The sequence below is a fragment of the Eriocheir sinensis genome, chromosome 3, assembly GCF_024679095.1.
Source record: "Eriocheir sinensis breed Jianghai 21 chromosome 3, ASM2467909v1, whole genome shotgun sequence".
NCBI classification, from domain to species: Eukaryota; Metazoa; Arthropoda; class Malacostraca; order Decapoda; family Varunidae; genus Eriocheir; species Eriocheir sinensis.
This window is the reverse complement of record NC_066511.1, coordinates 22,959,651-22,983,421: the sequence shown is the minus strand read 5'-3', so window position 1 is coordinate 22,983,421 and position 23,771 is coordinate 22,959,651. Positions and strand designations below refer to the sequence as shown.

At 43.0% G+C, this 23,771-nt stretch overlaps 1 protein-coding gene across 7 annotated transcripts in view; it reads left to right on the top strand.

Annotated features, from left to right (window-relative positions):
• LOC127006798 (kazrin-like) overlaps positions 1–23,771 on the top strand; it is a 140,583-nt gene that overhangs the window by 11,762 nt on the left and 105,050 nt on the right. Inside the window, exon 1 of one of the 7 annotated variants that reach the window (XM_050877213.1) lies at positions 14,892–14,965. The exons of 5 other annotated variants lie outside the window; for them this stretch is intronic. The gene's annotated coding sequence lies outside the window, so the exon portion shown is untranslated. Of the gene's footprint in view, positions 1–14,891; positions 15,047–23,771 lie in introns of those variants that run through there. One more of the 7 variants, XM_050877214.1, reaches the window with a different exon arrangement.

The window sequence follows — 23,771 nt, the reverse complement described above, 5'->3', positions numbered from 1 at the left end:
GAGTCTAGTAATAGTATGACAAGAATTCTGCACCATGAATGTGAGAAAAAAACATTGATAAGAACTCGACTAATCTCTTTTTGTGGCCTTCGGAAATATTTGTTGAGAGAGCCGAAAGCGTCTGAGATTTAGATAGAAAGACCGATACATTTAGACAGTGGCGCCCTCTACCTAGAAACCGCTGTAAAAGTCCCTCATTATGTACCTCTTCATTTCGGCCACCACCAAGAAAGCACTTGCAAAAATCTCTCTCCATGCCAACAGTCGCTCATTTCCCAACAGACTCTTTCCAAGAAACTCATTAAATCACTCATTCATTCCCTCGTGCATTCAGTCTTTCTTCACTCACTCAATTACTCGCTCACTCTTACTCATTCACTTCAGACAGTATAATCACACTCACACACTCGTGCACTCATATATTTAACTATTTTTTTCTCTCTCCCTTCCTTTCATAACGCATAGGGCTGTATTACTAAACATTTCGTCACCCAAGTTTACGTATTTAGCAAGGCTTTCCTAGGAGTTTGGGGCATTTCCAGGAGTAGTTTTATGACCCTGGTGGTAGTTTGACCCTTTTTCTTTACCCTGAACCTAAAGAAACACTCATTAGAACCCGATTGATCCCCTCTTTGACCTTTAGAAATAGCTGATGTGAGAAGCGAAAGTGTCTCAAAATATCGACCATACTGTCGCCTACTCTTTATATAATGTTTCTTTTTTTTCTTCCTTTTCATCTTGTCTCTTTTCCTATCACAACGCACTGTAACCTACTATTAATATTATGTTCTTTTTTCTTTCTTTTCATCTGGTTTCTTTTCCTATCGTAAAGCACTACTACCTACCATTAATATTATGTTCTCTTTATTTTCTTCCTTTTCATCTTGTTTCCTTTCCTATCATAAAGCAGTGTGTAATAATTAATATCATGCTCTTTTTTCTTTCTTTTCATCGGGTTTCTTTCCCTATCGTAATACCTACCATTAATATTATGTTCCTTTTTTCTTTCTTCCCTATCATCAGGTTCCTTCTTCCTCCTCACGCCCCATAACCTTCCGCCACATCCCGTTCGGCGGCCGAGGGAACACCCAGATTATTTAAGGTCTATTTATTTCATTGACCAGCCCACTCGACCTCAATGATTCCGCGTCATTAGGTTGTTCTGTTGGTTGATTTGTCTTTCTCCGCGTCTTTTCGTTTCCTGGCTCGATCTGTCTTCCTCCTCCTCCTCCTCCTCCTCTTCCCTCTCTTTTTCATTATTCATTTCCAGTGGTTCCGTCCCATGTTTTTTCGGCTCCTACATTTCCTTAAAGAATTCGTTCCGTTCCTTTTTTCCCCCTATTTCAACTCCTCTTCCTCCTCCTCCTTTTTTTTCTTCCTCCTAATTCTTGCTTCTATTTTTCGTTCTTAAATTAATTCCTTTCTCTCACCGTCTTCTTATCTCCTTGAATTTTTCCTCGTCTTTTATTCCTCTCCTCTTATCTGTTCGCTTTTCTCCCAGCTCTCCTCTCCTCTTTGCTTTCCTTCTCTCCTCTATTCCTTTTCTCTCCTCTCTTCTCCTTTCCTCTCCTCTCCTATTTTTTTCCCCCATCCTATCCTGTCTTCTCCTCTCCCTATCCTCTTTTGTTCTCTTTTACTCCTCTCCTCACATCTTTTCTTCACTCTGCTTCCCATCTATTTTCCCCAACTCTCCTCTCTTCTCTCTTATTCCTCCCGTCTCCTCTCCTCTTCTTCTCCCCCCCTGTCACGGTGCGCCTGCCAGAGAAGTCCTGCTTAACTTTCTGTGTCCCAGTCATGTACGAGAGGCGGGGAAAAAAGAGAGATGAAAGAAGAAAGCAAGTATTTAGACCACCTCCGTGACGTCGGGATTAAAGACAGGTGTTGGCAACGATGAATGGCACGGCTTACCTCAAGGTGACTCGCGGCAGTGCTCGCCTTGAACGTGTGTCATGCGCTGGGGGGTAAAAGGCGAAGGCGAAGGCGAAGGCGAAGGGAAGATTGACGATACGGTATGAGTTAGTTCTGGTTGTTAGTTCATTAATTAAGGAGGCGGAGGAGATTATTAAGGGGACGAAATTGGTTGTGAGCGTGAGACATGAGATTATAGGAGGAAGGTGAAGGGAAAGTTACGGTCATACGATACAGTTGCGCGTGGCCTCGGTGCTCATCTCCGTCACATTGAACCTTGAGCTTGTAGATGGTTAGTTAAAAGAAAGGGAAACGAAGAGGATGGAGGCTGTCTTGCAATGTAATAAGGCTAAGAAATATGTCTCGTTGATGTAAGAAAGAAAAGCTTATAGTGAATTTACCGTTGCCATTAATAACAGGAGACAAGATACAAAGACGTAGGAGTTCATTTTGGTTTATTTGTATATGTATAAGAAAGGAAAATAGCGAAATAGCTAAATGGATATAGATGCAGTATTTTAGCGCATGTTTCAAATTAAGGAAAGGAGAACGAAGAAGAGAAGGGTGTAAATTTCGTTCCAGAAGTCTTAATTAACTCATCTCATTAGCTTAAGAGCAAAGTTAAAAAAGATTTACATTTTTTTTTTTCAGAGTTAAGATAATTAAGAGAGTGCCGCAGTTAGTTTAGTGCCTCCCGCAAAATATAACTCGTGATTTTTTTTTATTACAACAGAGGAGACAGCTCAAGGGCACAAAAAGAAGGAAACAATAATAAAAAAAAGCCCGCTACTCGCTGCTCCTAAAAAAAAAAAATCAAAAGAGGTAGAGAAAGGAAGAGGAAAGATGTAGAGGAAGGAAGGGAAACATAACTCGAACATATAACTACTTCACGCTCTAGTTATGCCAGAAAATAAAAAGGTGCAGTTATAAGTTTTTTTTCGTGCTTGTATTTCTCTGCATTCCAACAACCCAGAATGTATGAAGTATTTGCCTGTATTACAAGAACCCAGAATGTATGAAGTATTTGCCTGTATTACAACAACCCAGAATGTATGAAGTATTTGCCTGTATTACAACAACCCAGAATGTATGAAGTATTTGCCTGTATTACAACAACCCAGAATGTATGAAGTATCAGAGCCACGATATACAAAAGCTAATGGAAGAAAACGATTTAGTATGTCTTATATTCTTGTCATTCCACTAGTTTGTGATGGCCAGCTACACAGAAATATGTTACACCACTTTTAACATCTTTTTTTCTTTATGTTTTATCTCCTTTACGTTTATAATAGTCAACCACACAAATATATATACACTACTCATTAATATGCTTTGTTTATTGTCTATCTTCCTTACGTTCACTTCCACTCACATATATAGGTACACTCAGTGAGGAAAAAAACTAAAAGAAATCATATCAGCCAGTTTTATTTATTACAACCATTTGCATATGATAATCGCTACTCGCAGGACGTTTATTGATGTTCGTTTCTCCGTACATAAAGTTATCACCGTTTCTTTTCTTTTTTTCTTGCCTGCGCCCAAGCGTCCCACCCGAGTATTGATGGAGCATTGGAACCAGTGAGCCATGTCAGTCACGCCCGCTTAGCATCCTTGGCAGTCTTTTAAAAGCACAGACGAAGGCGAGGCGCTCTTATACTCCTGCCAAACACTTATCATCATGTCTGTCTCATCTCTTTATCTCCGTCTTTTCAACGTACTTAATCTCCATCACTCCACCTCCTCAATTATCATCATGTCCGTCTCTCACCTCTTATCTCTTCCTTTTGCGTTTGATTTATCTGTTTTCACTCCGCCTACTTATTTATCATCTCGTCTCTCATCTCTTATCTCTGCCCTTTAAATGTAGCCTACTAAGCCTCTCACTCCACCGACTTCTTTCAGCTAATCTCTTTATTCTTGTTCTTCTATATGTTATCTGCTCTGCCTTTTGAATATACTAAATCTCTCTCTCCATCTACTAACTTAAAATCATGTCTGCCTCACCTTTTATATCTGCCTTTTAAATACCGTATGTTTGATAAACTTACTCAACCTGCTCCTTTCCGCTGATTGATTAATTTATGTACTTGTTTATGGTATCTTATTCACTCGTCTTTCTGTATCTGTTCGAGTAAACCGTAAACCTCCTCTTGCAAATCACTCCTTCGCGGTGAATCGTGTAAAAGGCCGGAGTGAAAGTCGTAATCATTGGAGTTTATTAGGTGATGTTATCTGTAGGGCTACGGGGGGGGTGGGGGGGGGGCATGCTCTTTAATTTAGGGTTGTTTCTCCGATTTCTTGTTACTGTTCTTGTGCTTATTGTTCTTGTTCTTCTTCCTTTTTTTGCTCTTCTTGTTCTTCTTCATCTCTTTTTACAAATTTTATTCCCTTTTCTCTTGTTTTCCTTCCTCTTCTTTTCTTGTATTCACTTTGTTCCTCTTCATCTTCGTCCTCCTTTAATTTATCCTCCTCCTCCTCCTCCTCCTCTTCCTCCTCCTCCTTTTCATCCTCCTCCCTTCATTTTTTTTTAGTTTTCTTTCGGTCTACCTACTTATTCATCCTTAACATAATCCCCTTTCAACTCTCAGTAATCCAAAGACAAATCCCTTGAAAGCGTCATATTGCCAAACACTTATGCGTATATAGATTTCCTACAAGCAACCAGCATTTTATGAGTAGAACATAAATCGATTCAACTACAACCACGGTGCTGTATGACATTCTGGGGAGCGTGTTACCACCCTTCTCTTTAATCTATGGTTTTCAAAGTATACCTCCCGCTGAGTCAAGGCCAACGGAGAGGGAAGGAAGGGTGGCAGGAGGAGGAGGAGGCAGTAGGAAGGGTGAGAGTGAGGTCGGACGCGGCAGGAGGAGGGATGGAGCCCTTAGCGTTTAGCCTTCCTCCCGCCACGCTCCACTGGTATTGGGGTCAAACTTCGTACCCCACCTTGGCTCGATGGCTCCCTCGCTCCCTCTTTCCTGCCCCAGTGGTCCAACTCTCTGGCAGGACTGTTCCGTGTGTCATGTGTATAAATATGACGCCGAGGAGCTATTTATGACGAACGACCCGACCCGTCTTGTCTTGCGGTCTTGTCTCGAGCGGGGTTTAAAAGAGGAGGCGGAGAACGGGAGACGCTTCGATGGGTAAACGTGATCTTCCTCTTCCTTTCCCTCCCTACCTGGTCCCTTTAGTGTGATGGATACAACGCAAGTGGGAGCGTCGCCAATGTGGAGATATATGAGCACCGCTGAGAACATTATGAATCGTTGTTAATTATGTTAGAGGAGGAGATATGAGCCACCAATCACTGGAGCTTAATGCAGCGGAAGACAGCCATAAAACAAATTAATCCTGTCACAACTCCAAGAAGACCGGCACGGAGGAAATCAATATATATGAGAGTTAAGGAGGAGGAGGAGTTCACTGAGGAGGAAGCACTTGATAGAGACACTTGGAGGACAGCCATCGAACGTCTAACCTCAGAATAAAAGGAAGAAAATTGACCAAAAATGAAAACGGATGATGATGATGATAAAGACGACGACAAAACTTTAATAAAAAAATCCCTCCCCCCCCACAATAAACACACACACACACACACACACACACACACCATGCAAGTAATGTTAAAGGAAAATGGAAAGTCATCGGCGGTATACGCAAATGAGTTTTCTAACCCCCCGTGAGTCATGGTGCCGAAGAAGAGACTTAAAACTAAACAGACAGACGGCCTTTGAAGTCGTCATTAAGATGCAAATGCAGTGGTGGGCTGGTTTGGTTGGGCCTGGACAGTGTGGGCGCCGCGCGAAAGTGGACTAATTGGAACGAGATATTGTGGAATGTGGAATATGCATGCAGGTGTGTGTGTGTGCGTGTGTGTGTGTGTGTTGTGATGGAACTTGTGAACCGATGAACTATGGCATAACAGTTTTGCCTTTTTTGTATACTTGTAAATCAACGAAGAAACTATATTACGACACAAAGGAAAAATATATGGAACCGTGCACTCGTCCATATACAGAGCAGGTGTAGTAGTAGTAGTAGTAGTAGTAGTAGCTGCAATTAATGTTAAAGAAAATACTGAACGGCAAACTATGAACGGGTACGACACTTTTGATTAATCTCGTGACGCCTCTACTGTGACTGACTACCCCATGCGTCTTGGTGCTGACGGACGTTACAATATATCACTTACGCCTTTTTAATGGAGTATGATTGATTTGCTAGTCGCGCACCGCCCCCTGAAATATGCCTGCTAATAAATTGTGGATATTTACGGCGCAATACGTGTTTAAGGAGCAAAATATTGTCGCGGCGATGCTGATTTTTGCTGCGCTTAACGAGAGTCGGGCGGCGTCGCTCGTTTAATATTTTATCGCCAGAGTAACGACGGTGCGGGGTGTGTGTTTGATGTGGAAAGGTAGGGCAGGGCAGGTCTCTCTCTCTCTCTCTCTCTCTCTCTCTCTCTCTCTCTCTCTCTCTCTCTCTCTCTCTCATTGTTTTTTTCATTATATTAGAGGGATGAAAGATGTTTGTTTTTTTCCCTGGTGAAGTTTTGGCCACATCCATCACCTGGATTTAGAACACCTGCCTTAGTAATGGGGCTGTAAAGGAAAGGAGTGTTGAAAAGACCCACCTTAATTAGGACGCTTCTAATTAAAAAAAAAATGTCACGCGCACCTGCATCTTACCTGGCTGTGTGGTGTTTTTTTTAATTCATTTTCCTTTTTTAATTTTTTTGTTTTTATTTAGGTATTTATTTATTTGCTTTGTGTCTTGTTTTCCAGTTACTTGCGTTTATTAATGTTCTCGTTATTTTTTCATTCTTTTTTTTATATTTTGTCGGCTTTCTCTTTTTTTCTTTCTATTGTGCTTTTCCACTGTCTAACCCTTTCTTTCTCTTCCAACTTGTTTTTTCCTTTGGTGGTGAAGAGGAAGTCTGGTGAAGAAGGTCGCAGAAGAGGGTTTAGTGGTGGTGATGATGGTGGTGGTTGTGGTGACGGTGATGATGAGGGTGGTAAAGGAGACGTAGCTTAATAATGGTGATAACAGAGGAGGTGATTGGTGGTATGTTGGTTATTGTAGTGATGATGGTTACGATGGTGGCAGCAGAGGGTAGAGTGGTGATGTTGATGGTGATGATGAGGGTGGTGAAGACGTAATAATGGTGGCAGGGGAGGGTAGGGTGGTGATGATGGTGATGATGAGGGTGGTTAAGAAGTATATAGTGTTGGTGGTAGCCGAGAAGGGTGGTGTGGTGACGGGGATGGTGATGGTATGGTGTCTAGGGGTGGGAGGGTGTCGGAGCCGGAAAGAAAGGGAGTGGGAGAGGCAGGGAGGTAGGGAGGCAGGGTTAGCGAAGTGCCTGTTGTCTGACACCTTGCCCCTGTCACCCGCCTGCCGCCGTTCACTCAGGTCCCTGGCACGCGGCCCATCCTGAAGGGGCTTGACGTAGCATCTTGCCCTCTTCTGGCGGTGGTGGTGGTGGTGGTGACGGATGTGCGGCCTGACGGACAGATGGATGAGTGGAGGCTTAAGATTAAAAGGATAAGCGTGTGTGTGTGTGCGTGAGAGGAATGTGGTAGCTCTCTTTTTTGGGGTCAGCGAGGGAGTGGTTGTTACATGTCCCTCTGGTAATGTTGGTTGTGGTGGTTGTTGTGGTGGTGGTTGTCTGTTTTTGGTGGGCACGATATTTCTTATGCTAATTTATATATTGTTTGTGTGTGTATGTGTGTGTGTTGGGTTTGTTTGTTTTGAAGATTTTTTTTGTTTGTTTGTTTGTTTACTCGCATATAATTGTTTATTTATGTGTGTTTACCTTTCGCGTTTATCGATGCTAGTGTTAGTGTTCCTATTTATTGTATTTATTTATTTATTCATTTATTTATCTATTATTTTGTTGTGTCACGTCATACACAAATAGAAGTACATATGGGAATAGTAAAATAACAATAGCCTACGAACCTTGAGAGCAAAAAATAGCCTCTTGTAACTCCAATGTTGTTTTTCTCTCTCTCTCTCTCTCTCTCTCTCTCTCTCTCTCTCTCTCTCTCTCTCTCTCTCTCTCTCTCTCTCTCGAAGTACATATGGGAATAGTAATAATAATAGCCTACGAACCTTGAGAGAAAAAAATAGCCTCTTGTAACTCCTATGTTGTTACTCTCTCTCTCTCTCTCTCTCTCTCTCTCTCTCTCTCTCTCAGCATCCGTCACTTGTCACTTTCTCCTTTTTTCCCCCTCAGCGCCTCGATCTATCTTCCCTCCCGTCCCCGCCATATCTCGCCCCGTGACAGGCACCGAGGCTAAGTGTGCCAACATTGCTGCCTCTGTCGCAAAAAGGGGTCCAGTCTGCCATCCTGTGCCATGCCCCGTCTCTGTGTGTGTGTGTGTGTGTGTTATAAGCAGGCAGATGTATAGTATAGCTTCGTTTTGCCTCACTAATCACAGGCGTTATGATAGATCGGTCCCGCGCTGTCTTGCCCAATGTATATATCCACTTCGCGCTGGATTAATTAAATGCCACGGGTCACGGGGTAGATATGGATTCGTCCCCCTTGCACACACACACACACACACACACACACACACACACACACACTTAAACGACATTAATTAAACCGAAGCTGGATAAAAGTAGATTTCGAGACAGGACAACACGAAATTAATCCTCTATACATAAGTAAATACACTCAATACGAGGCGTTTCCGTGTAGAATATTTACATTGAAATTGATTCCGTTATAGGTTATGAGTTTGCAAATGAGTCAAAAGAGAAACAAATTATACTTCGCTCACTCATTTAAGTTCGTTGTCTGTGCAATATACTACATAATTATTGCCGTTGGTTCGTAACGATGATGATAGGATGATTACGTAACTCAATTTCGATTGCAGACAATATGGTGTAGTTAACGTTCATTGCCATCCTTTTGAATTTATTGGAATGTGAGATTATTCATTGCTTGCTTAGAAGAAACACATAATTATACTATTTTTTTTATTTATCTGTTTATCTATCTATCTATTTGCTTACCTCCCTCCCTGTTTATATTGTTCATGTGTTTTGATATGTCTGTCTCAGTGCTTTTCCTTTTGTCTGTCTTTCTTCCTGCTGTCTGTTTGTTTGCCACCCCTCCCCACCTCTCTCTCTCTCTCTCTCTCTCTCTCTCTCTCTCTCTCTCTCTCTCTCTCTCTCTCTCTCTCTCTCTCTCTCTCTCTCTCGTATCAGTCAGTCACCTGCCCTCCTTGACCTGACCCCAGCAGCCTTTTGACCCTTGCGTGGCTGCTGCCGTGTCTGCCTTTGACCCTGTGGCGAGCGGGGCAGTACTTGTCACCCGGGGAGGACTGGGGGGAAAGGAGGAAGGGGGAGAGGGGGAGAGGGATGAAAGGGGAGGAATGGAGGGAGGGGGGAATGGTTCACCCAAACCCTTCCTTCAACTATTACCTACCAACGTACATCACTACTATTTTCCTTCCTCTTCAAGTGTACCCAAAAAAAAAACACTTCTTTTTTGTATTCATCGATAAAAAAAAGTAGAAAAAGGAATAGGAAGGGGAGGGAGGGGACGGGAGAAGATGGCATACTGGATCGATGGAGTGGAGGGAAGGCTCGAGGAGGTGGAGAGAGGGAGGGAAAGTGGATGAGAGGAGGAGAGAAAAAGATAAGAAGAATAGTGGAAGGAGGGTTATAGGAGATGGAGAGAGGGAGAGAAAATGGATGAGAGGAGGAGAGAAAAAAGTGAGAAGGATAGTAGAGGGAGGAAGAGGGGAAGGGAACGACTAGATAAAAAGAGAGGATTGAAAAGGAAATGAAGATAGCGAGGGAAGAACTGGTAGAAGAAGAGAGGAAGGAGGGGGAAAGAGGAGTCGGGGAAGGAGTTTCAAGAGGAACGAAGAGGAGGAGGAGGAGGAGGACTGTTATGGCGCCAGAGAGGATAGGGGAAGAGAGGTCAGGTTAAGAGATCGTGAAATTGTGGTGTTTTGTGGCTTAGGTTTTGTGGTGCGTGATAGTACTGGTAGTATTAGCGGTGGGGGTGGAGGGCGTAAGGCAGCAAGTAGTAGTAGAGATAATAGTAGTAGGAGGAGTTTCTGTAGATGGTGTGTTGTTATGGTGAACCTGTTGTGGTGTATCGGTATATATATTTCTGTAGGTGGTGGTACTGTGGAGAGTAATCTTGGTTGGGGTATTCAAGGGTTTGCTTAATACTTCATCTTGTACTGATTTATAGCTCTGAATAAGCTAGTCGTGACGTGTGGTATAGAATGCAGACTAACTAATAATATTCTTTAAATGAGTGACAGTGATGTGGTTTATTACGGTGATTGCTTCGGTGGTAAGTATACGGGCAAGTTTCGAGGAACAAGTGTGAGAAAGATGAAGGGGAGATGTGACTGGACGATGCTAAAGGTTATATTCTTCAACATTCCGGCGGCCAAACACACACACACACACACACACACACACACACACACACACACACACACACACACACACACACATTTGACAAGGCTTTCGTATAATAGGAGTTGCTGGCATTTCCATGGGAGCAGGGGTGGGGTGGGTGTAGTTGTATGACCCTGGTGGTAGCCTGACAAAGCTTCTGTATATCATGAACGTAAAGAAAAAGACACTCATCACAACCCGATTAATCTCCTTTTCGGCCCTGTGGAAATAGATGATGTGCCGGTGAGAGGCGGAAGGAAGCGTCTGAGCATAAACCTTACTACGTTACAGACACATGCACGGTTACTTGCGTCATCCTGCATTACGGATAACATTCTTACGGTGACATGCGTGGCGTTAAGAGTACATGGCTTTCAGGGCGTGTCATCTCGAGCATGTAGAGTGAGGAGAAGCAGGAGGAGGAGGAGGGGGAGGAAGATGAATGAGAGGGAGAGCAGGTGGTTGCAGGAAGCCTTGAATGGTGTAGAGGCGATAAAATGCGTCGAAGTATCCATGGCATCTGTGTAACGTGTGTGTGTATGTATGTGTGTGTGTGTGTGTGTGTGTGTGTGTGTGTGTGTGTGTGTGTGTGCTCCTTTCAGTTGCGTAATCCTGTAAGTAGGCATTCTAACATTCCTGATTTTTTCCCCCGTCACGATCGTTACGTAAAGAATATTATCCTCCTCTTCTTCCTTTAGTAAATATTTTCAGTACCTCGTCATGCTGTTCCTCGTCACGCATTAACCTTGCTGATCTTTCTTATTTTTGAATCAGTCTGTTGGGTTCTCTTTTTCTGCGCTGCATCCTTGTATATAGACCTTCACTTGTGGTATAGACGTAGCTTAATATTCCAACGTTACAGCTATCTATCTATCTATCTATCTATCTATCTATTTATATTCCAAAGTTACAGTTATCTATCTATCTATCTACCTATCTATCTATCTATCTATCTATCTATCTAGACTCTTTGATGCACCTGGAAACCCACCTTACTGTTTATCTTTCTAGTTCTTTTGATGCCCAATTTAATATTTATCTATCTAGGAAGCCCACCTTATTATCTATCTACCTAGGTCCTTCTATGTCCACCTTACCAATTATCTATCAAGGAAGCCCCCTTATTATCTATCTACCTAGGTCCTTTGATGTCCACCTTACCATTTATCTATCTAGGAAGCCCCCTTATTATCTATCTACCTAGGTCCTTTGATGCCCACCTTACCATTTATCTATCTAGGAAGCCCCCTTATTATCTATCTACCTAGGTCCTTTGATGCCCACCTTCCCATTTATCTATCTAGGAAGCCCCCTTATTATCTATCTACCTGTCCTTTGATGCACCTGGGAGTCCACCTTTCTCATTAGTTTCGGTATCGTAGGATTTCTTCATCACAGTACACTCTTCTTTCACTACAGAGGCTTCAACTCAGCTCTCTCTCTATATATAAATAACATGACGTTGATTAATTACCTGGAAGCCCCACTATTTTTTTTTATTAACTTGTTCGTGCTGTTGTAAAGTTTCCGAATACGAGCGAGTCTTCATTCATTAAAGCGTGACCGTATTATGACCATCCCATCACTCAATCCTTCCACTCTATACAACCTCCGTCTGCAGCCTTCCGTGAAATTCCCTCCCTTTTCCCTCCTATACACCATCACCCTCACGCTTCGCTGGGCTGTGGCGCGTCGGTGTTGGGTCGGTATTGTCGGACGCCTTCACCCCTCACATCAACTATTTCCAAACGCCGAAAAATAGATCAGTCGGGTTCTTATGAGTGTCCTATTAGGTTCGTGGTACAGAAGAAGGGTCAAACTACCACCAGGGTCATAAAGCTACGCCTGGAAATGCCCCAAACTCCTACGAAAGCCTTGTCAAATATGTGTGCTTGGGCGGCGATACGTTTAAAAATACGGACTTAGACTAAGGTGGCGGGCGGCCTGTGTGTGGAAGTGTAAGTGGCTGTAGCGTGGGCAGGAAGCGTGGGCGGTGTGGGCGGCGCAACATGACCCAACCCACTCACTTCCCGACCGGTAGAGGGCAGGCAGCTGTCAGTAATGGGGCAGGCGAGCTGGGCGGGGAGGGGCGGAGAGGGTGCTGGGGCGGGAGGGGCGGGGAGGGTGCTGGAGTGGGAGGGGAGGCTCGTCAACTGGTGGCATTAGGAGTCATCAGCGTTGTTTTTGCGCCTCAGCCCCTCCCCGGCTAAGCCCAGACCAAGCCCAGCCCAGCCCATAACAGCAGCAGCAGGACCAGCAAGCACTCCTAACTACTTCGTTCCCTGTAACTTTTTTTTTTTTTGCCCCGAACGCTGCGTAGGTTATTGCATGCACTCCCTTCATCCTCACCCCTGCAGGTTTTCATATTGCTCCTCCTTTCATTCCATCGTCCATCGCTGTGTTTCTCTGTTTTTTTTGTTTTTTTTTCATGTCACTTTGTCATCGTCCATAGCCATCCCGCATTGCCATTCGTTCCTTGCTATTCCTATTATAGCCTTGTCTCCTTTTTTCTATCTTCCTTGTACTATGTGTATAATTGTGCCTTTTCTTCTTTCTTTCGTTCTTTCCTTCCTTCACTCCATCCTTCTTTTCGTTCTTTCCTTCCTTTCTTTCTTTCTTTCTTTCTTTCTTTCTTTCTTCCTGTCTTACTCTCTGTCTTTCTTTCTTTCTTTCTTTCTTTCTTTCTTCCTTCCTTCCCTCACTCCATCCTTCCTTTCTTTCTTCCTTCCTTCCTTCTTCCCTCCATTTCTTTCTTCCTTCCTGTCTTACTGTCTTTCTTTCTTTCTTCCTCCTTTCTTCCTTCCTTCCCTCTCTGTTTACGTCGTCTGCGGTTCATTAGACTTGGTTCTGCCTCACCACCAGCCTCATTTAGCCATGCAACCCAACCTTCCTCGCTATACTCACGTTCTTCATGCCTTCCCACCCTATAGTAGTCCTTTCTTTCGTTCAGTTCTTCCTTATTTATCTTCCATCACTCCCCATTCCCACCCTGTTCCCACCTCCCTTTTTCTAACCTCCCATCCTACTTAATCCTTCACTACTTCCTTGTTTCTCTTCCATCTCTCATTTCTCACCTTATCCTCCTTCCTTACATTTGATTCCATTCCTTCTTCTTTCTGTCCTTCCTTCCTTCCTTCTCCTCTCGTCCAATCTCCTTCCTTTAATTCCATGCATTCCTCCTTCTTCCTCTCCTTCCATCCCCTATCCTTCCTTTCATTCTATTCCTTCTCTTTTATGTCCTTTCTTATTTCTCTCTTCCTATCCCGTTTCCTTCCTTTCAATCCATTCCTTCTCTTTTATGTCCCTTCTTATTTCTCTCTTCCTATCCCATTTCCTTCCTTCCTTCCATTCCTTCTCTTTTATGTCCTTCCTTCCTTCCTTCTTCCTCTCCTTCCATCCCATTTCCTTCCTTTCATTCCTTCTCTTTTCTGTCCTTTCTTATTTCTCTCTTCCTATCCCATTTCCTTCCTCTCATTCCATTCCTCTTTCATGTCCCTCCTTCCTTCCTTCTTCCTCTCCTCCCATCCTCCATCTTCCGCGAGCCTCCTGAGTATTGTAAAACGTTTAGGCAAATATGTAACTTGGAAGCACCGGGAAGTTTGGTCTGTGCTGAGCGGACGGGCACGGACAAACAGCGGACGGGAGATGGATGTGGGAAGTTTGCTATGGGCCGCTGTTACCATGTTATCGTACTCAAAACATCGCATGTATCAGTTCCAGTGCCCCAAACTCTCGTACCCACACAGATAGCGAGATTCCAGTTAAAGTTATCGTTAAAAGCGTTTGTGTTTGTTTACGATATTTGTGAGTCAGAAACCGGAAAATCTGAGGTGCTGAGTGGCTAAGTACGATAATTTGGTAACGCTGCTATGGACGCGTTTGTTTGTGTTGCGGTTCGTTATTGGTAGTGGTTGCTGGCGAGGTTGATCGAGGAGACGTTGATTGGGGTCAGTCTAGTCTAGATTATGTCATGATGGAGCTCTCGTTCTCTTTTGTTTCTTCCTCTTTTTCCGTCGCCTTTTTATCTTTTTTTTCCGGCTGTCTCTGTGAATGCTGGATGTGGAAGCCTTATTATTGTTGTTGTTATTATCATCATGGTAGTAACTGACTGCTCTTTCGGCCACCTCTTCGGATTCTTTACAGGAGCAGAGAGTAGCGGGCTTTTTTTTTATTGTTGTTTCCTTTTTTGTGTGTGTGCCCTTGTGCTGCCTCCTTTGCTGTAAAGAAAAAAAAAAGTAGTAAGAGGAAGAGGAAAAGGAGGAGGAGAAGGAGGAAGAGGAGGAGGAGTAGGAAAACTATCATCACTATTTCCATCATCGTCACTTCGGCACTACAATACTCTCCGTGGAAAGGTTCATTGCGAGATATATATATTTACGACCCCTTGTGCACCCAGCCACCCCGCGCCCCCACCACCACCCACCACCACCACGAGGCATCATTGCGCCACATTGTCCTCTGAGGGGCTACACGACTGTCTCCAAGCGGTGCCTCTCTTGTGTGTGCGAGGCTTTAACAGGCGACAACGATCCGTGGCGTGGCTTGATGTAGTGATGCATCATCCTCTTGGGCACTCTCTTGGCAGCCTCCTTGACGAGTAGCTAGAGTGTGTGTGTTTGCCTTTGCGTTAACTCTGTGTGCAGGACGTGTTTGGCTTTGTGATAGGCATGAGAAGGTCCCAGCTCAGATGTAAGAGGGGATACAAGTGCATAGAAAGAGTAATGAATGTTAACTGTGATGCTAAGTCCGTGTAAAGGCGTGGATTCATAGCGGCATCATTAGACAAGCGTGAATAATATGAATAACTGTGGTATTGACCTTCTGAAACGGGGAAATTTGAGGTGAAATTCGAAGATGTGGAACTCTGTGCGATTCTGGAAAGTCGACATTGTGGAAATCTTTGGTGAATCTTGAAAGTGAAATATGTGGAAGTTTCCGGTGATTCCTGAAAGTCGAAGGTGTGGAACTCTGTGTGATTCTGAAAAGTCGAAGATGCGAAAGTCTGTGTGATTCTGGAAAGTCGAAGGTGTGGAAATCTGTGTGAATTCTCGAGGTTGAAGCTGTGGAACTCTTTGGTGATTCTTTAAAGTCGAATGTATGGGGCTCTGTGAATTCTCGAGGTCGAAGATGTAGAACCCTTTGGTGATTCTTTAAAGTCGAATGTATGGGGCTCTGTGAATTCTCGAGGTCGAAGATGTAGAACCCTTTGGTGATTCTTTAAAATCGAATGTATGGGGGTCTGTGAATTCTCGAAAGTCGATGGTGTGCAACTCTTTGGTGATTCTCGAAGTCAAAGGTGTGGAACGTTGATAGTCTCAGACGTTTTCGCCTCTCACCTCAGCTATTTCCTAAGGCCTAAGGAGATTAACCTGGTTCTAATGAGTGTTTTTAAAGGTTCATGGTACAGAAGGAGGATCAAAATACCACCAGGGTCATAAACGTACCCCTAGAAATGCCCACAACTCTTACGAAAGCCTCAAATGTGTAGTGGTCCTTCCTTTCCTATTTCTAACCATTTTGAATAATTATTTGATCACCACATGCAGTTAGGTGTGGAAGAATTTTTCCTCGTGCAATATAGCTTCATTACATCTTCCTTGGGGGCTTTGAGGACGTCCAGTAATAAATCAGACTTTCTTAAGTGTTAAAAACCATCGCTGTTGGTCCGCCAGAATGAGTCGATCGATCTGGTAATCCCTCAAGGTGTGGCTTTACGGCCCGACACTTGTATGACCTCCAGCGGGCATCCGAGACAGTTGATACGCCTGCTTTTCCTCCTCCTCTTCCTCCTCCTCCTCTTCCTCTTCATCCTCCTACTCCTCCACCTCCTTTTCCTCCTCCTCCTCCTCCACCTCCTTTTTCTGCTCCTCCTCCTCCTCTTCCTCCTCCTTTTTCTGCTCCTCCTCCTCCTCCTCACTCCAGGTAGCTCCAACTTTTGTGCGGCGCAAACGAGAGTATAAAGGAAGAATAAAAAAATTGAAAATGAAAGTAAAAGAAATGAAAAATACAAAAAAATAGTATTCAAGCATAAAAGGGAAAATGAACCCTCTCTTGCGACAAACATAACTTATTGGTATAACTTTTATGCTACAAAATAAGATCAGAGCTGAAAATAACGATGTAAAAAAATAGAAAGCTTATCAAATTTTTCATCCAAGACAAAGGAAGGCCCTGCATCATGTTCATTAATATTAACAACACGCAAAAAAAAAAAAAAAACGTAGAAGTAAAGAAGCGCATTATTTCACACTGCACTGAGGAAAAAGAAAAGAAAAAACTCCACATCCATTCATATAAGGGAAAGAAAAACCCTATATCATGTTCATTAATATTAACAACACACGCAAAAAAAACCGTAGAAGTAAAGAAGCGCATTATCTCACACTGCACTGAAGAAAAATAAAAGAAAAAACCACATCCATCCATATAACCGCAAAGAACAAAAACTCTTGACTCCTCAGGGAAAATATATATAGGGAAAAACGAGAAGACCAAAAAAAGCAACCCGTTATAATACTTCCTCCTCCCCCCAACTCCACCCCTCCAGCCCTTCAAAGAGAAAAACTTGAAGGTTCTTATAAAAACTGGATCGGCGGGTGGCGGAGGCGGAGGCTGATGTGATGAGACGCTCGCTCGGTAACATGGATGAGGAAGGAGGGACGGGAAGGAGGGAAGAAATAAAGGAGAAAAGGAATGACGATGTAGGGGAATAGAAGGAGAAAAAGAGAGGAGAAGGACAAAAAGGAAGACGATGAAGGCGAATAGTAGGAGAAAAAGAGAAGAGGAGAATAAAAGGAGAAAAGGAAGGACGATGAAAGGGAAGAGAAAGAGAAAAAGAGAGGAGAAGGACGAAAAGGAAGACGATGAAGGCGATTAGTAGGAGAAAAAGAGAGAAGGACAAAAAGGAAGGATGATGAAGGCGAGGAGTAGGAGAAAAAGAGAAAGGAGGAGAAAAGGAAGGACGATGAAGACGAATAGAAAGGAAAGAGGAAGAGGAAAGGGAAGAAAAAAAAAGAGAAAAGAAAGGACGATGAAGGCGAATAAAAGAGAGGAGGAGAAAAAAAGAAGAAAAGGAAAGGGAAGAAAAAAAAGAGAAAAGAAAGGACGATGAAGGCGAATAAAAGAGAGGAGGAGAAAAAAGAAGAAAAGGAAGGACGATTAATGCGAATAGAAGGAGAAAGAGGGAGAGGAGGAGAAGAAACACGACGATGAAAGAAGTAAGGAGGAGAACGATGAAAGGGGAGGCGAACAGAAGGAGAAGAAGGAGAGGAAAAAAACGACGGAAGAAAGGAAGGAAAAGCAGAGAAAGAAAGGAGACAAAGAGGAGGAAGAAGGACAACAGAGAGGAATAGGAAAAAAAAATAAGGCGAGAAGGAGGAGAAAAAGGAACACGAGAAGAAGGGGAGGGAAGTTTCGTGGTCTCGTCCCTCACCTGTCATTACGAGACCTCACCTGCCGCTCGTTATAACCGTCGGTATGAATCATTATCACCTGTACCTGGTCTTTCCGGGCCAACCAATTAACTACCTGTCGTGTCGTATATTGATTTTGATTAATTTTTACTCTCGTGCTTTCTCGGTGAGGAAGAGGATAGGGAGGAAAAGGAAAAGAGATGGACGACGAAGGAGAGCGGAAGGAAAAAAGGAGAGAGGAGGAGAAGGAGGATGAAAAACAGAACGGTGAAAGAAGTGAAGAAGAGGGCGAGGAGAGGAAAGAGGAGGAGGAGGAAAGGGAGGAAAAACAGAGAAATAGAAGAGAAGGAAGGACGATGAAGAAGAGTAGAAGCAGAAAATTAAATACAAGGAGCAAAAAAAAAATGTGAAAGAAGTAAAGAAGAGAGCAAGGAGAGGAAAGAGGACCAGGAAAGGGAGGAAAAACAGAGAAAAAAAGGAAACAAAAAATAATAAGAGGGACAACGAAGAGAGAGTAGAAGGGGAAAAAAAGAAGAAGTAGAAGAGCAAGAAGACGACGGTGAAGGAATAGTTAAAAAGTATTATAAAAAAACTGGTATGTGACGAGACGGAGGCAGCAGCAGCAAAGCGGATATGAGAACAAGAAGTAATCAATAAACGGTTAAAAAAAAAAATCTGTCGAAGAAAGTTGAACAAAGTAGAGAAGAAAAAGAGAATGGAATATTACCAAAGTTTCAGGTAGCACTCCAATAGCATCGACGGGGGGGGGAGAGAGAGAGAGAGAGAGAGAGAGAGAGAGAGAGGTCGTATAACAAGGGAGGTAGAGGTAGAGCGCCGGCGGAATGTGTGGAGATAAAAGTTAAAGACGGACATAGCAAGAAACAGACGCGGCCGCTATGCACTTGTACGTTTTAGCTTAACGAGGAGGAGACTTAACGAGGCGATAAAGAAAGGTAGACAGGGAGTGTGTGAGGGCGTGGCCAGGCGTGGTGAGAGGACGGTAGGAAGGAAGGATGTGAAGGGAAGGAAGGAGGAGAGGGATGTGAAGGAACAAGGAAGGATAAAGAAAGGGAGGGAGAATGTGAAGGAAAGGAAGGAGGAAAGGGATATGAAGGAAAGGAAAAAGGAAGAAAGAGAAGGTAGAATAAGGAAAGAAGGAAGAAAAGGAACAAGGAAGGATAGAGAAAGGAAGGCAAGAAAGAGAGGAGGAAGGAAGGAAGAGATGTGATGGGGAGAAAGAAAGAAGAAGGGAAATGAGGGTAGATGAGGGTAAAAGGAATAAAGAGAAGGAAGAAGAAGAAAGAAGGAAGGGAAACATTTGAAACATTTGAAACATTTATTTATAGCTACAGTTGTATATGTATTTTTTTTTTTTTTTTTTTTTGAGGAAAGAGGAGAGGAAATGAAGAAGGGTGGGGTATGAGGGGAACACAAAAGTACGAAAGGGAAGGAGGAAAAAAGGATGTGAACGGAAGGAAGAAGGAAGAGAGGAAAGGGAAGGGAAGGAGAGAAGTAGGCAACCATATGTTCGAAAACCTCCTCGAGACAGACAGACAGATGTACATACGTTAAACCGTCTCGTTTACACACACACACACACACACACACACACACACACACAGACACTTCAGAGTTCAGACATATGTTTTCCCTACTTAGATTTATGTAACTCTCTCTCTCTCTCTCTCTCATTAAAAGTGCCACACGTGTGTTTAGGAAGATGGATCTGCAGTGAGAGAGAGAGAGAGAGAGAGAGAGAGAGAGAGAGAGAGAGAGAGAGAGAGAGAGAGAGAGAGAGAAGGATGAAGCTTAGAACAAAAAATGCGAAACGAAAGGAGAAGGAAAAATGTAAAAACAACAAAACAACAAAAAAAAGAGGAAGAGCAGAGGAAACACATAGATACAGATAGGCTGCAAAGTAAAGCAGAAAGGAGGGAGAGCGCAAAAAATGAACGTAGGAGAAATGAAGACGACGGGGTAGGAAGAGAGGAAGGACGGAAGGAAAGACGAAAGGAAATCCGAGAAAGGGGACTGAGAGTGAGTGGCATGCAAGAGAAGGATGGATCAATGGAAGCAGAGAGCGAGAGAAGGAGAGACGGACAAATGAGGTGAAAGGGAACCAGGGAAACCAGAGGAACATAATAAATAGAGGAAGCCGGAGAGACCAGAGAAGATGGCGCCACTATAAACACTTGCCTGCGCCATGACGGAGTGGGACCGAACACCATCCAGGCCCCTCAAGGAAGCCTACCGGCGCTATAGGCGTAGACGTAAAAAAAATATATATATGGCTGAGGAGGAGAAAATTAAGACAGATGGAAGAAAGAATGAAGATAAAAGAAACAGATGTAGATAAATAGATAGATAAACAGCTAGATTGATAGAAAGGAAAAGTAAGAGAGAGAGAGAGAGAGAGAGAGAGAGAGAGAGAGAGAGAGAGAGAGAGAGAGAGATTCATGTACACCTTATCAAAGTCTCTTACATAATCTAAATACCTGTCTCCCGCGTCTGTCTGTCTGTACCTGTGCCAAGCGGTGAGTCAGTCAGGTGTGCGTGTGTGTGTGTGTGTGTGTGTGTGTGTGTGTGTGTGTGTGTGTGTGTGTGTGTGTGTGTGTGTGTGTGTGTGTTATCTAGGCCAATTAGGCGCCGAAATAAATGGCCTGTGGAAAGGATTTTTTTTTCTCCCCCTTTTTTTATATATTGTATTTAATGGATGTTTTCGGCGGTTAGGCGTAGCGGCGGGTTTCTGGGCTAATTAATTTGAAAGAAGGCTTCACATGCTGTACTTTCTCTCGGTCCTTTCTCCTTGCTTCTCTTTATGTTTCGGCTGGTTTTAGAATTTTGAAGGATAGTGGTGGTGGGGGGGGGAGGGGTCGTTGATGATGTACTTTCTTTCGGTCCTTTCTCCTTGCTTCTGTTTATATTTCTGCTGGTTTTAGAATTTTGAAGGATAGCGATGGTGGTGGTGGGAAGGGGGGGGGGGCGTTGACTCACTCGTTTCGGTATCCTGTGTCAAGGGTTCAAAACTCACACACACAGAGGGGAAGCGTAAAGTTAGTCAAAGAAAAGGAATCCAGCGCAAATACAACGCGTCTTACTGAGCTCCTAAAACTGACTGAATGATTATGAGTTTTTTTTTTTTTTTATAGTTGACAGTCGAGCGTTCTTCTGCCGTTATGTAGCGTGTAACAAGCTTCAGTCTGTGTCTTTTTGTGTGTCAGTATGTATATATGTGCGTGTCTTTTTATCTTCGTGTGTCTGTTTGTCTATCTGTATCTGTATGTCAGTGTCTGCCTGTCTATCTGTATGTCTGTCAATCTCTCTCTCTCTCTCTCTCTCTCTCTCTCTCTCTCTCTCTCTCTCCCCCCCCCCCCCGGGCTACCTTTCAACCCCACCTCTAGACATATACAATTAGATTCCCCTACAACACTAACTCCCAGCCCCACACGATACCATTAAGAAGTGGCAGAATCATAAACCTCACAGATGCAGTGGAGCCGGGCCATGCAAGACTCCCATAAACTCTCTCAGGAATATACGGGACGCGCTCTCCTTTTACGAACGCTGAGACGAGGTATTCAAAGAGGGCAAGAAAGTGAGAGAAAGAGAGAGATAAAGCGTCACCGTGGTTTGCTCTACTTTGGCGAGGTCTGGTATTAGCGACAAAGACACGCACACACCCACGCTTTGGTTAGAGAAAAGGAGGACGAAGAGGAGGAGGTGGAGAATGAAGGTGTGGTGTGATGGGGTGTACTGATGTGTGTTATTCTGTGTTGACCTATAGGTGAAGATGGCGCCACTATAAACACTTGCCTGCGCCATGATGGGCTGGGGCCGAACACCATCCAGGCCCCTCAAGGAAGCCTACCGGCGCTATGGGCGTAGACGTAAAAATACAAAAATACAGTATAGGTTTAATAAGTCTTTAATTACATGTGGGTTGGAGAGGTTAGATTAGATTAAGTTAGGGAGAACTGAGTGAGTAATGATATCGGTTTCACTCTTGTGACTTATGTTAAAGAAGGAAAGGTATCATGGTCTGGTAGTGAAAATTTTAGTTTATTCTCATGTTGGCACGTAAAAAATAATAAGGCTGTACTATTATTACGTTAGATTGGGACAGAAAGAGGCAAGCTTAAGGTGGTGTGGTGCTGTTAAGTGTGACGTTTGTTATGCGATTGATCTTTTTCATTGGGGTCGTATTAGACGGGGATAGAAAGTTATCCCATCCATATGTCTTGTAGTCCCACAGTGACAATAAAAATCAGCCAATCAGTTATTCAGTTAATGCTACATGGTAATGATATTAGCGGGAATCTGATTTAGAATGTTAAATTAGTTGTGTACAAACACCGTAAAAAGAAAAAAAGCTAAGAACATGCATTGGGTGATGTTGTGATAGAGAAAAATAAAATAAAATATAGTGAAACAACAGTGAGTTCTCGTGACTAAGGAGAGAATATCGAAAAAACTTAAATTGTTCAGCGTCACGATAATTAACGAAAGCGTATTCAGGCTTGCATGAGAAGAAAAAAAATAAAAATAAAGGGATGCAAAAGAAAAAAGTAGAAGAAGAAGAAGAAAACGAAGATGAAAAAGAAAATGAGAAAGGAAATAGAAAGAGGTAAAAAGATGATAAAAGAATAAAAAGAAGAGATAAAGATAAAGACGTATAATTTGAAGCTGTGGTAAGAACGTTTAAAAATCATCACCATCATCATCATCATACCAATAACGATGATAATAATAATAATAACAACTTTTTTTTTTATACTTTTAAACTCACAGTAAGCAGACCGGAAACTTCAGGCTCCGGTTAATGTAGCTTAAGTAGACCGCATTATACCGTGAAGAGAGAGCAAAAAGAGAGAGAGAGAGAGAGAGAGAGAGAGAGAGAGAGAGAGAGAGAGAGAGAGAGAGAGAGAGAGAGAGAGAGAGAAATTATTATAATTATCATTCTGATTTTTTTTTTGGGGGGGGGGGGTCAGTGAGTAGCATAATAGGAGGAACACTTTTTTTTCTTTCCTTTCTCTTTCTTTCTTTCTTTCTATTTTCTCTCGCAAAAAAAAAGAGAGAGAGAGAATTGCTTATAATTTTCATTCTGATTTGCCCACTTTTTTTTTTGGGGGGGGGGGGTGTTCAGTGAGTAGCATAATAGGAGGAACACTTTTTTCTTTCCTTTTTCTTTCTTTCTCTCTCTCTCTCTCTCTCTCTCTCTCTCTCTCTCTCTCTCTCTCTCTCTCTCTCTCTCTCTCTCTCTCTTTACCCACTTGTTGCTTCTGGGTTTTGAGTTTACACGTAGCATCATTCACGAGGAGGAGGAGGAGGAGGAGGAGGAGGAGGAGGGAAATGAAAGAGGAGGAAGGAGATGTGGTGTTGCACGTGAGGAGAGAGCGAGAAAGTCAGTCTCTCTCTCTCTCTCTCTCTCTCTCTCTCTCTCTCTCATTTTAAAGTTAGCTCATTTTCTCCTTGACGCGCTGTTATACGCTCTGCTCCTTGTTGGGTCGCCATCAGCCTTATTGTCGGTAGCTCTTAGTGTTATTATTATTATTATTATTATCATCGTTGTTATTGGTATGATGATGATGGTGATGATGATTTTTAAAACGTTCTTACCACAGCTACAAATTATACGTCTTTATTTTTATCCTTTTCCCTCTTTCTATTTCCTTTCTCTTTTTCTTTTTCATCTTCGTTTTCTTCTTCTTCTTCTCCTTCTTCTTTTTCCTTATCCTTTTCTTCTTCTGTTTCTTCTTTTATTTCTTCTTTATTTTTACTACTACTACTACTACTACTACTACTACTACTACTACTACTACTACTACCACTACCACCACCATCACCACCTCCACTTCTATTTTCCACTGTATTAGTCTCAGTATTCGTAACAGTACTTTCGTTTCTTTTCGATCTATTTCACCATATTCGTGGCTTTCGTTTCTTGCGGCGTGGGTGCGAGAGAAGGAAGTTTATCATCACTGGACCGGGAAGGGCGACGAGGC